Below are 14,454 nucleotides of genomic sequence, written 5' to 3'. Positions count from 1 at the left end.
ACATGCTCAGTACATATTCCGTACTGACCCCCTTTCTTCGGGGGCTGCGTTTCATGCCGCGCAGGTACACCCAGATGAGTTGAAGCTATTATAGAAGATGTTCTAGCGGAAATGGCAAGCTCCATTTGCTCATGGAGTGTTGCCGGGTTAGAGTATTATGCTATGATGTTTTGGTCAAAGTTAGAGACTTTGCAGACAGAGTCGTGGAAATAGAATGTCGGTATTGTAAGCGGCTCCATCAGCCGATGTGTCATTCTGTGTCATGTTATAAATTCCATATGATTACAGATGTTGTTTGATTTGAGAATAACGAAAAAGAATATTTCTGAAAGTTGTACTATGTATTTCATGTTTATTTGATTTAAAAGTCCAAAAAGATTATGTGTGCACTAAGGGTCTGAGGGTTCGCTCGGCCCTGAGTAAGGGTCGGGTGCCCATCACACCCTAGGGAGATTAGGGTGTGACACTGTACTACTACCAACCTGTCACAACAACCCAAAATATACGACACCACACAGGGCCACAACATGCAATAATAATTATGGCTTCACACGACCAGTAATTATAAGAAATGAAACACTACGTACCTGAAGGCAATGATGTCTCAGCCTAAACCTCCTTTAGGAGTGGAAATAAGTGTGGATACCTAGATTTCATATCTTCCTCAGCTTCCCAGGTCATCTCTTTGATATTCATGTTCCTCCCAAGAACTTTAACTGAGGCCACATCCTTAGTCCTTAATGTCCGAACCTGTCTATCTAGTATAGCAATGGGAACCTCTTCATACGATAATTGTTCGGTGACCTGAACATCATTATCAGGTAAAACTCTGGAGGGATCTCTAATACTCTTACGAAGCATCGACACATGGAAAATCGGAAGGATTGATTCAAAGTCTAAAGGTAGATCTAACTCCTAGCCCACCTGACCCCCTGTATGTACAATCCTGTAAGGCCTAATGTACCAAGGACTAAGCTTACCCTTCTTACCAAACCTCATAACACCTTTCATAGGTGATACCTTCAGGAATACCCAATCAACAATCTGGAATTCTAAGTCTCATAGGCGATTGTCTGCATAAGACTTCTGAAGACTTTGAGCTTCCAATAATCGATTTTGAATAAGCTTGACTTTCTCCACCGCCTACTGAGTCAAATCTGGCCCTACTAACTTAGCTTCCCCTACTTCGAACCATCTGATAGGTGACCTATACTTCCGCCCATCGGATGAGTGGAAAATGATTATCCCAGCTACCTTCGAAGTCTATCACACATGCCCGTAGCATATCCTCAAGTATCTGAATAGTACGCTCAGCCTATCTATCTGTCTGGGGGTGAAATGCGGTACTAAGACTCACTTGCGTCCCCAAACGTTTTTGAAAGGACCTCCAGAAGTTAGCTGTAAACTGCGCACCTCTATCAGAAATGATGGATACGAGAACACCATGGAGTCATACTATCTCCTTGATATAAAGCTTCGCATAGTCTTCGGTTGAATAAGTAGTCCTGACAGGCAAAAAATGGGCTAATCTGTTAAGTCTATCAAAAATCACCCATATGAAGTCAAACTTACGCTGAGTACAGGAAAGCCTATAATGAAATCCATATTAATTGCTTCCCATTTGCAAGTCGGAATCTCAATAGCCTGCAATAATCCACCAGGCTTTCGATGCTCAATCTTCACCTACTGATAATTAGGACACTGGACTACGAACTCTACTATGTCTTTCTTCATTCCATCCCACCAATAAACTTCCTTAATATCATGATACATCTTCGTCGTCCCTAGGTGAATAGAATAGCAGGAGTAATGAGCTTCTTCCAGAATCTGATCACGTAATCCTACAACATCCGGAACACATAATCTGCCTCGATACCTGAGAAATCCATCTGCATAAATCTCAACTGGTGACTTCTTCTTCTGAGGGGCTGTATCTCTATAATGAATTAACATAGGATCCTCATGCTGGCGCTCCTTAACCTTAACTACTAAGGATAAGACTGTTGAATCCTGAATAGTAACCCCTGTATTGCCCAAGTTCAATAATCGAACTCTTAGGCTGTGTCACGAACTTACTCTCCTTTCTCTGGCTGAACCTCGAATAAGCTACCCATGGATTTGCGGCTAAGGGCATCGGCCACTACGTTCGGCTTCCCCGGATGATACAAGATGCTAACATCATAATCCTTCAATAGGTCTAACCATCGCCTATGATGTAGATTCAACTCCTTTTACTTAAATGTCAAAGCCCAATTCGTGAATCGTGATGGCACCTACACTGTCCCCCCAGGTAGGCAAACCATTCCCAAATCATTTTAATCATTCATAAGAATTATGCGGAAATAAGCAGTGATTTAAACTAACAAATTCAAGTTATATAAATAACAAGTGTGGAAAATATTATGACCCCAAAATCTAGTCTGGACTAGTACAAGAGCTACTACCAAGAAGATACAAAGTCTGATAGGAAATAGAAATCTCAAACTATCAATACTGTCTCACGGATACAAAGTAGACAGTTAAATATAGGAAGAGTCTCCAAGTTGTGGATCTAGCCAAAGCTCACCCCGAAATATCGATCAAGTAGACTCGGATCACTCCCGACAATAAGAACTGGAACTAGTAATAGACTCTGCACTCAAAAGAAGAGTACAACAAGAGTTGGATCAATACAAGCAACATATACTGAGTAAGCATCATGGGCCGACTAAGATTAGTTCACGCATAAAAGCATAAAATCAATAAAAAAACAGATAGACACATAACATCCAACTACGGTCACAAAATATCCCATAACTGAATTGCATCCTAAGATGAAGCTTCTAAGCCACAAGTCACTCGAGACTCAATACTCTCACACAATATTCACAAGTCCAAGTTCCGACCCTAGGTAGAGTCACTAATCCACAAATTAACTCAGTCAATAACCGCATCTAAACCATCCAACCATTTCAACGAACCGTACCAAAATCAGAACTAAAAGAACCATATAATGATACAAAATAACATGTAATGTTGCGCAATGCAAAATATAATGATGTGCAATGCAATGCATTGGTCAAATACCGCAAACCTATCATATATCCGTACACACATGCCAAATGGTAATGTTTGACCCATTAGCCATGACCTGCAAGGGATATATGGTGTCCATGTACCACTCGCTCCGGAATCTTACCTCGGATCATGAGCCAATAACTAGGCTATCGTCACCCCCTGTCAAATGTGCCTATATATATATATATATATATTCTTTTATCATTACAATGTATGTCTGAGCGTATTCCAGTTCATCAGTATGTATGGACTATGAAAAGTTAGCAATATCAATGTCAAACACAAGGCATCATGACACAAGTCTTTCATGAATCGTTTCGAACCATTTCCATCATGTATGAGTGACTGAATGTAAAAATGCTAAATCAATGCAATCATTGCCAATGAATATAATATGGAAGTCACAACACTATAAGCCATATCAAGACTTATATAAATTAATTGAATGAACTATACACACCATCTCAGTCAATATAAAGAGTCTATAACACCCTTTTCCTTCCAATTAAACAAGTGCACTTCGCAACTAAGTCTTGTCTCATCAAGTGCTCCATTTTCTCATGTATTATCAACATTACTAAGTCATAATTTAATATCAGCATATGTATGAAATGAGTATGTATGCCATGCATGTTATCATCATCAACAGTACATCATACTCCACATTTTCAACTGTGTATTATCATAAGTACATATCACGATTCAGGTCTACTCTTATTAGCCTTCCTTTCTCCGATGATATATGACACCTTAAGGTAGAATTTAGTACAACATATATCACAACACAACAATTCAGGTAACAAGTCTAATCACAAAAATAGGGCAACCAGCGACAATCAACAACACGAGTATATATTAACTGTTATATCCCGCATTTTGTGTAATCGGATAATTCAAGACAATTACGGGAAGACAACAAGCAAGGCCATATTTTATTTTGTTTGGCATATGAGTTTCTTATGAAAAATTTAGAAGTGGAAATAATGAGGAAGGTCAAGGGCATAAAGGGAAATTTGCAATATGACTCGTGGATATACGGAGGAAGACGAAGGATAAAATTGGAAATTTGAAAAATTAAAATTTGTCATGAAGTGCCAAATCAAATGGGCTAGAGCACTTTGGACCAAGGTTGGCCATCTAACCTCTTTCTTGATGGGCCAAGCCCATATGGGGGTAAAATTGATAACCCAAAAGATGACTTATAAGTCATCTTATTCACCTAATTTCTCTAGAAAGTTCAAGAAACAAGAACAAGAGAAAAGGAGGAGAAACTTGAAGGCCATTTCGGCCAAGAGCAAAAAACCAACAAGAAAATTTACAAAAATTCCTTCAAAAATTGTTCTCTACTAATTGGAGGGCCCTTAACAAGGTGGAGTGTTCATTGGAACAAGAAGATTTCATATTCTTGCAAGTTACAATTCTAGTCAAGTGGGGAGTCAAGAAGAAAGGTAAGAATCAACTTATCTTTATGTGTTATAGGTGATTATGTATGTTGTAGTATGTAAAGGTTGATGAAATCCATGGAAGTGTGGAAAACATGTTGTGGCCATGAGTGTGTGGTGTGTATATGTGGCCGTGTATACATGATGTTTAGCCGTGTATATTTGCTAAATTGTAGAGGAATGGTGAGCAAGTTTTATTTAGTGTTTTGGTTGTTGTTGTGTTGTGGATCCTTTGTTGTTAATGAATGCTTAATGACCTTAGTGGAGTTGTAGAAGTTGGAGACTTATTTAGAAGTTTATGTATATTGAATGTGATGTTCTTGCATGTATGAAAGACAATGATATTGGTATGGTGTCGTTGGAATATATATATATATATATTATTAGGTTGTTATTGTTTTATTGGAGTTGGAAGGTTTTGAAGAAAGTAGTATATTGATTGAGTTGTTATGATGTATCTTGGGTTGAATATGGAAATTGTTAGTATGGTTGTTGACATTATGTGGATAGTTTGGCCGGGTTGAATTCCCGGATTGTTGTTGATTAAAAATTGGTTAAGTTGAATTTTGGGAATGGTGTATTTACAGGGGAAGTGCTGCCGAAATTTCGGTAGCCAAGTATTATCTTAAGATTCCAATTCTAAATGCTCTAACCAAAGTTTGGTAAATATGACCAATTTGTAGATTTTGGCGGATTTGCAACTTGAATTTGGAATAGCATAAGGAGCGGAAAGAGGTATGTAAGGTTTACTCTTCTTTCTATGGCATGTCTTAGATGTAATAAGTCGGATACGAGCCGCGGGGAAAACTCCGTTCTTCGGAATCCGTACCCAAAGTTTTCCACATTTCGTTCAATAAAACTGAACTAAATTTTGCAAAATGTCAGAAAGACTTCCTAAATATCTAGAGCTCGCATAGAGAGGTCCCGACTACCCTAAAACCCTCCCAGGAGACGTCATGAAATGTAACGAATGTGAATTTGATATGCCTCCTCATTTGACCCGAGGTGGGCCCATGGATCCCAGATTTTATTTATTTATTGTTCCGGTTGACCTATATTGAAGTAGAACCTAAAGGAAACCTTTGATCCTTATACCGCTTATCTAATGACCAGTAATGTAGGTATTCTAATGAGAATAATCCTACGACGATAATGATAATGACGATGTAAGAAAGAGAATATGTCTATGACGAGAACGACGAGAATAATTGCATGTCTAAAAGCCTTAAGTGAAGGATTCAGTATGAATACAAGAATGATGGACTAGTTCTTGAGTCCAACTCTATTCCTTCGACATGACTCTATTTTCCAAAGACCCTAGGGTGCACGAAGTAATGTTTTATGAGTTTTACGATCTTGTCCCATGATCTCTCTTAATGCTATTCTTCATTGTTAGTCTCGCCTCATAATACTAATTCCTTCAAGGTGAGACATAACGATCATGATTATTTCATAATGTAATCGGAGGCTACCGACCTTACGTCACTCCGACCTGGACATGGTTTTCTTGGACTCTCGAGCGTGTTGTATGCATGTTATAAGTATATGTATATGATAAAAGAACCAGAGCGCTATAGACGCTGATGTATGTACATGACACACGTATACGCATATGATGAAAGAGCCAGAGTGTTATAGACGTTGATATATGTACATGATGTATGCATACGTATACGGGGAAGATGGAGATAAGGGCAGCGCGTTATATACACATATCCACCTGATCAGTTGGCATTATATGACATGATATCGTCCCGGACGCAGGATGCCCGGACGCGGGATGTGTATATTTATGGTTAAATGGATCGGCTGCCGACGCCTCGGCAATATGATATGTACTATTTATATATATATATATATATATATATATATATATATATATATATATATGAACAAGGAAAGATTTTTAAAGGAAAGTTAAGCATGCATAGCATCTGCCAAGGGCATATATATATACAGGTTATGTTTCTACCTCAGGACAGGTGCTATTACTCTTTTATGACGTTATTCCCGTCTTATATTTTCCGTATGCTATTATTCATGCCTTACATACTCGGTACATTATTCGTACTGACGTCCCTTCTTGTGGACGCTGCGTTTCATGCCGCGCAGGTCAGCAGACAGGCGGGTTTGATTCTTAGGAGCTCTACCAGCAGCATTTGACAGCGCTCCAATTGTTCCGGAGCCTCACTTCCTTGGTACTATTTTGTGTATATATATATATATATATATATATATTCGGGCACGGCAGTACTCGGCCCTTTCTAAGTATATGTGTACTATTTCTAGAGGCTCGTAGACAGATATCTACAGTTAGATGTCTTGTATTTTGAATTGTTCGCATCTCTATATAATGTGATAGTAACGCTTACTAGTCTATGTTTATGATGACGCTGCTAATGTTAATGTTCAGCAACAAAAAAAAATGTATAGTACAGTTCCTACGGCCCGCTGAGAAGTAAGGGTACAATGATAGATACGGGGTGCTCGGTACAAGTATCGGGTACTCGTCACGGCCCCTAGTCGGGTCGTGACATTAACTCATTCCTTCCCATATCACACAAATACACCTTTTATTCAATACATAAAGTAATGGAGACAACCCCACTGTCACTACCCATTTTACTAGGCCATGAGGGCACCTATCATTCCCACTACGATAGGCGAACCCTTATCCAAATATAACCAATGTAAGTAAAGGCGGAAGAAATAAATATAGAATAATTCTCAAATCATCCACATAAGATAAAGTGCTAAAATACTAAATACAACCCGATAGATCAAGCTTGGTCATACAAGAACACTAACTACATATTACGAGTCTGAAAGATGATTAAGTCTCATAATCCAACTATCTCGAAATAAGAGTAAAACAAGTAAGTAAAGGAGAGAACATCCGGGAAGCGGCCATCACCGTGCTCCCCCTGGAATGACTCTATAGCAGCCTCGCCAATAATTCCCGAGGGAAAAGAGTGGAACCTGTCTAATACTCTGCATCCATAAAAAAATGCAGCAAGCATAGGTCAGTACAAAACAACGGTACTGGTAGGTATCATTGGCCGACTAAGCATAGCTGACATAATTCAGACAATAAAGCAGGATAGGTAGATAAATCAACAAGTATAAATCATACATAAGCCAGAACCAAGTACACTTTATCACCTACGTTGAAGCATCTACTCCCCAAATGTGCCAAGTCTCAAATACTCAGTCTGAATCCATACATCACAAGAATATCAAGTACATCACAAAAGAAACCAAGTGCAATGCAAAGCAATAATGTATGAAATGTATATGCAATGTTGTGTACACATGTACTCCGGACGGAAAAATCGATGTCTCGGTAGCACAACCCATGGGGGACCCACGAAGTCCATTTACTATGTCGCTCCGTATCACACAGCATAGAGACGAACTTCCACCCTTTACGCCTGCCGACCATCCCGCATCACACAACATAGAATGGTCGCGCAATTAGTATAAAAACTCCAAAGTATTTCAAAACAACATAGGCCACATCGTCACCGCCCTGTCAAATGTGCCTAGTATATATATATATATATATATATATATATATATATATATGCAAGATGAGTGCTCAATGTATGATTCAAGTATGCAGATGACAACAACATGATCTCTTATCCATTATTATATCCAAGTAACTGTTCTCAGAAAATATCATCAAATTCACTAGGAAACCCTAACAAGGCTCGGTAAACGTGTCATACCCCGAATCTAAGTTAAAACACATCGAACCTTTCAATATGTTCCTGGAAATATAAACATAGACCATCACGCTTAACTTGAAACGTGCTGACCCTAAATGAATGCACAACTCTCGAATATTACCAATAGTAATTAGAACTGACTCCGAATTTCAAAACAAATCACAGCCATACCACGCATAACAAATCCTGTCTATCGCTTTCTGTTATATCCCGTATTTTGCGTATTCGGATAATTCAAGATAATTGCGGGAAATTAAGGGCAAGGCTATATTTTTGACCTTGTTTAGCACACAAGTTGTTCATGAAAGTTTTGAAGTGGAAATATTAAGAAAGGCTAGGGGCAAAAAGGGAAATTCGCAAGACGGCTCATAGAAAACATGGAGGAAGGGTAAGGGCAAATTTGGAAATTGGAGAAATAATTTTTCATGAATTCCAAAACAAAAAAAAATGGTCTTGGAGTAAGAAAGGGCAGAGTGGGCCGTCCAATAGGGAGTGGGCTTAGGCCCACATAGAGGTAAAATAAATAAGACCAAAAGATGACAAGTTGGTCATATTATTCATCTTTTATACTAGGAAATTTCAAGAAACTTGGAGAGGAAAACATAAGGGCCATTCGGCCATGATGGAGGAAAAATTGAAGACTTCCATTTTGATCCAAAAACATATTTTATTCTAGCATTCCTACTAATTTGAAGGTCCTCTTTAACGTGGTATAATTGTTGGAGCAAGTAGACCACTCTTTGTTGCAAGTTCATAACCTTAGCCAAGTGAGAAGTTAAGGGAAAAAGGTAAGAATCAATCTTCTTTTTATATGTTATGGGTGCTTGTGTATGTTGTGGTATGTAGAAATGGATGAAATTCATGAAAATATGGATGTATGTTGTGGCCGTGTATATGTGGTGCTTGGCCGTGTGTGTTGTGTAGAAATAAGGGACCAATTTTACTTAGTATTTTGGTTGTTGTTGTCATGAATTCTATGATGAAAATGAGGGTTTAATGATTCAAATTGAAGTTGAAATTGCTGTGGGATGTTTTGGAAGCCAAATTGGATTGAATGTAGTCTCTTGTATTTATGGAAATAATGTTGTTAGTGTGTGAATTATTGGTATAGTTCATGAATTTGGAAGGAAAGAAAATATGTTGTTATTGTTCTTATTGAATTTGGAAGGTTTCGGGTGAAGTGGTATGTTGGTTGAATCGTTTGAAGTGCTCTTGAATCATGTTAGAACGATTTCGGATTAATACTTGAATGTGAAATCATTGATGTTAGCTTGACTATGTGTGGTTGAATTGAATATAAAAGGAATGCTATTGAATTGTGTAAAAAGGATTGCTAGTGTTAGAATGCATTTGAAATAATTATTGATGTTAGAGATATGATTGTTGGTATTGTTGTTGATAATTTGGCCGAGTTGAATTCTCGGATTTGTTGTTGATAAATTGGCCGAGTTAGATTCTCGGGGATGGTGTATTTACAGGGGAAATGCTGCCGAAATTTTGGCAGAATACAAATGAATTCATTTGAAGGACTAAGACAAGCATATGTCGATGAGTCTAATGATTATGTCAATTCTCTGAATGTAGACTAGCAAGTTTGGACGAATAAGCGTAACTAATTGGACGTGGGACAGGTATGTAAAGCTTACCTTTTTCTTTCTTTTGGCATGTCCTAGAGCTAAGTAAGCTATGATACGTATCTTGGGGTAACTCTATTCTTGATTCCGAGCTTGTTAATGATTATTATTCACTTCTTGATGCGAGTATACTTAGTATAGCCGAGCTTATTGTATGATTGAATAACAAGAAAAGTCTAAAGAGTTATGTAAGTGGTAATGTGCCTAACTTTCGTAGATGGTCTCGGATTGCTTGAAAATGGTTGTAGAGGTTCCTATAATGAATAACGTTCATAACTTTCATGTGCTAACTCGGATTGTTTTGGAAATGCTCGTAGAGGTTTCTATAATGAATGATGTCCATAACGATATTTGAAAGGTACTTGGTATGATTGTTGCTTTAATTTTCCAAAAATAGCTTCTGAAACGTTCGTAGAAGGTTCTGTACTTCAAACGCTCATAACTTTCTTATACTAAGTCGGATGGACCCGAAACTAGTTTCCGAGTCTTCGGGCGTCGGTAAGCATAATTATACATCGAGTCCTAAAAGTTGATTTATGTGCATTTAGTTTCCTACTACTCTGCTCGTGCATACGGTTGTTAACTTTCTTATACTAACTCGGATTTACTTAAAACGTGTTTGTGGTTTATTAATGATTTCAAGGAAATTAGTTTTGTACTGGAGGAAACATAAACTTGATTTTCAAAACCACTCCGAAGGGGGTGCGAGATTTTCGAGCCTAAGCTATTAGATGATTTCATGACGTGACTAAGTGTGCTATATAACACATGGCCTCAGTTTATGTTATGGATCATTCAAAGTGATACATGATAGCTTTGAGAAATAAAAAGGAAGAAGTCCCCATTTTTAAGAGAAAGGGAAGAAGTTCCCGTTTTGAAACTAAAGTTTCTCCGAAGGGAGTCTTTCGATGGTTTATAAAGATTTTCATGCATCTGCATATTTACATACACGCACGACATCATTAGTATTAATGCCGGAAGCGGCATGCCCGAAGGGGCCAGGACTATTATTATTATGTCGCAAGCGGCATGCCCGAAGGGGCCAGGACTACTAGTATTATGTCGCAAGTGGCATGCCCAAAGGGGCCATCATTATTATAATGCCGGACGCGGCATGCCCGAAGGGGCCACCATCATTATTATTTTGTCGGAACCGGCATACCCGAAGGGGACAGGACTAGCATTATTATGCCGGCGGCATGCCCGAAAGGGCCATCATCATTATTATTATGTCAGAACCGGCATGCCCGAAGGGGCCAGGACTAGCATTATTATGCCGGCGGCATGCCCGAAGGGGCCATCATTGTTACTATGCTGGAAGCGGCCGTCCGAAGGGACCATTATGATACTATCCTCTCATAGTGTATTCTAGAATTTGGGTATGTTGTATTTATATTAGGTATGCTAGATTTTGTGTAAGGCACTACGTGGCACGGTTCAAAATGCTATTCCAGGTTACTTCCGGGTTGCTTTTAAACTAGCTTACTATTACGCCCTTCCTTGTTTTTGATTCAGTGATGCTTTACATACTCAGTACATATTCCGTACTGACCCCCTTTCTTCGGGGGCTGCGTTTCATGCCACGCAGGTACACCCAGGTGAGTAGAAGACTTTGCTAAAGGTGTTCCAGCGGGATTGGCGAGCTTCATCTCAGTTCGGAGTGTTGCCGGGTCAAAGTACTTATGTCATGGTATTTTGTATATGTTAGAGACTTTGCAGACAGTGTCCTGTGGATAGGGCGTCGAGAAGTGCGAATCATTTATAGATGTTTAAAGAGTATGTATTTTCGGATGATTTCAGTTGGTTTAAAGTACGTAATTGATTGAAAGTTTTTATAATCTGTATAAAGACAACGATCTCTATTTGAAAAAGTTTCATGTTTTAAAAAGTTTTTGAATTGACAGGTTTTGGTAAAGCGAACGTTTAAGGGTTCGCTCGACTCTGATGAGAGTCGGGTGCCCATCATGCCCTATCAAGATGAGGGTGTGACACTTTCGACTCCACAAGTTGAGTCTTATCCAAGTTATCAACTTAGTATCGAAGAGCTATACCTTACGATTTCAATCTTCATATTTCTGAACCTTTACCCGATGCGCAATTCCGATACAACCTCGAACCTTTCTGCACGAAACCTGAAGCCTAATACAGTAATTATATAACTATCAAACCTCTCATACTATGACCTCGATATGCTCGTAAATTCTCCAAAATTACCCAATCATACACTGCCGCTCTAAATCTCACGCGATCACCCCCAAGTTATTTAATAACCAAAAGCGCTTAACCATATTGTCCAATCGATACCATTTGCAACATAAAATAGCACCATGAGTATGGTCTCACCTTGAAAATATAACTCAAGCCTCACATGATACGAATTTCACATCCCTTCTCTAAGCACACAAACTCATTCACTGTAGAATGTTATGAACTTTTCCAACGGTGTACCCCTATGTCACTTCTCATAAATCTCAACAAGTCGGTTCACTGAAATATGCTTCTCACTACTCGCGGATCACGAACCTCACAGAACTCTGTCATATCACACAGCCCATCCCTGTAGATTTCCTTCTTAAGCTCTCACAACAAACACATCTCAATTGGAAAATGCAAGACGACGACACCACAATCCATACTAACCCAAGAAATCCCCAAGATGTAACTTTTCTTATCTATTTACAATCATCTATACCTTTTCTCGACTCTTCAATTCCCAATTTTGCTAATCAATTCACGATCATCAATACCATAGTCAATCCTCAAATCCACTCAATTGGATACCACATACTCATAAGTTCTGCAAGCTAGCCGAATCAATCTGGGAGATAGGATTATACCACGCACTTTGCACATTAGAGTTTTCTTAATGCTTACAACTCAAAATTGAACCCTTTCTAAATCCAGCGTATCACACAACAGTCTCACTAATATCCTCATGTATCTCACTGAATCGTCTTTGCCCGAATTGCATTACTCAAGTTCCTAAATGTTATCCCGAACTCAACTCAGTTAACGTATCATTGATCTACCATCTCAAGTATCCATGTTCACTAATCCCTTACTCAAATCCTTAACGTTCCTAGTCCTCGAAGAATCCCCTCTTGCCTCAATTATCAAATTCGAATACCTCTAACCACTTGCACGACTACCCCTTTTTATTTAGTCACCCAAGCCGAGTAATAACACAGTAGTAGAGGGATCTAGTCAATAACACAATGAATATAACGTTTCCAACCTTAGTCCACCACTAATCTCTATTTAGCCTTTGACATAAACGAACATATAACCAATCCATAAACTCTTAAGCCCACTCTACACTGTACACTAAAACCAAACTCCCACGAGCCTTAATCTGCTGAACCGATAGCAAGATGCCTCATTGTAATCCTTCAGTTCCCGTATTTCATTTCAAAACACTTTCATCACTATCAACCAACAAATTCTCAATTCTACTCGATCCTCTAGACTAATCATCCATCTAAGACAACGAACCCCCAAAAGAAAATCAATATTTCTCCTTAAATCGAAGTATGGCAACCAGTAACTTCCTAAGTCATTAACTCATCGCAAACACCCATAATTGAAGTCATTTCTGTCAGTCGATCACTAGCCTCTAAGAAGCCTACAACCCAGTCAAACTTTATCAACCAACGATTAGACCATATCATTCATTTACTAACAGAGTAGTCCTTTAACATTAAGGAGATTATATAAAAAAATGACCCTTAGCACCTGTCGCAACCTTATTATGATAAGCGTGTCAGATACCAATTTTTCCCTTCCCAAATCTCGAAAAGTACTCATGCCCAAAATATTCTACGAAATCTCACTTCACTACGCGCTTTCCACGAAAGTCTTCCTTTACGACCTTATAGTCAACTTCCTTTCTTTATTATATGTGATCATAATATGTTGCCCATATTCGGTGTCATCCCCGAACTTACACTTGTTCTCACATACCGAAGTCTTATACTCTACCGTGGCTGAATCGTCGACCCACCATTTGTTCGTCACTGTCACGTGCACCATCCCAATGCCTTGACAAAGCTAAAGTCAAACCGATCATATCATTGAGAAACCCAATATAGTGAAGCCATAAATGCACTTGTCACCTCTGAGCAACCCAATGCTGAAACATGGAGACCCGGTACCCCTCTGAACTATCTTCTAATTCCTCACGAACTTCCACCAAAAACGAGTCTAATCGCAACTCCACACAGCAACCGATTCTAGTCGCGACTCCACACAGTCGAAACCTCAGACCATAACTAGTGACTGAACTGAATCACGCACCCGAATCAGGATAACACATCTCGTACCATTCCATAGCACGTCATAGACCGACCGTTCGCGTAAGAATTTTAGGATGAGCTTCCACCCTACGTGGGTGATTGAGATAAAAAAGTTCAGATACCAATTGAAATCGACTAGATACCAATTTGAAGAAAATCGCACGAGAGAATGAAAGAATTTGAAGTCTCCTAAATGTCTTATAGCCTCTCGCGGATAAGTTCAGAGCTTATCGTACTGATCCATAAGACTCCACTAGACACGCTCTTGTATTATAGACTGGGTAACCTAGGGCTCTGA

The sequence above is a fragment of the Lycium barbarum genome, chromosome 1 (assembly GCF_019175385.1).
Source record: "Lycium barbarum isolate Lr01 chromosome 1, ASM1917538v2, whole genome shotgun sequence".
Taxonomy (NCBI): domain Eukaryota; kingdom Viridiplantae; phylum Streptophyta; class Magnoliopsida; order Solanales; family Solanaceae; genus Lycium; species Lycium barbarum.
The sequence above is the reverse complement of the archived record's forward strand: the minus strand, read 5'-3'. Positions refer to the sequence as shown.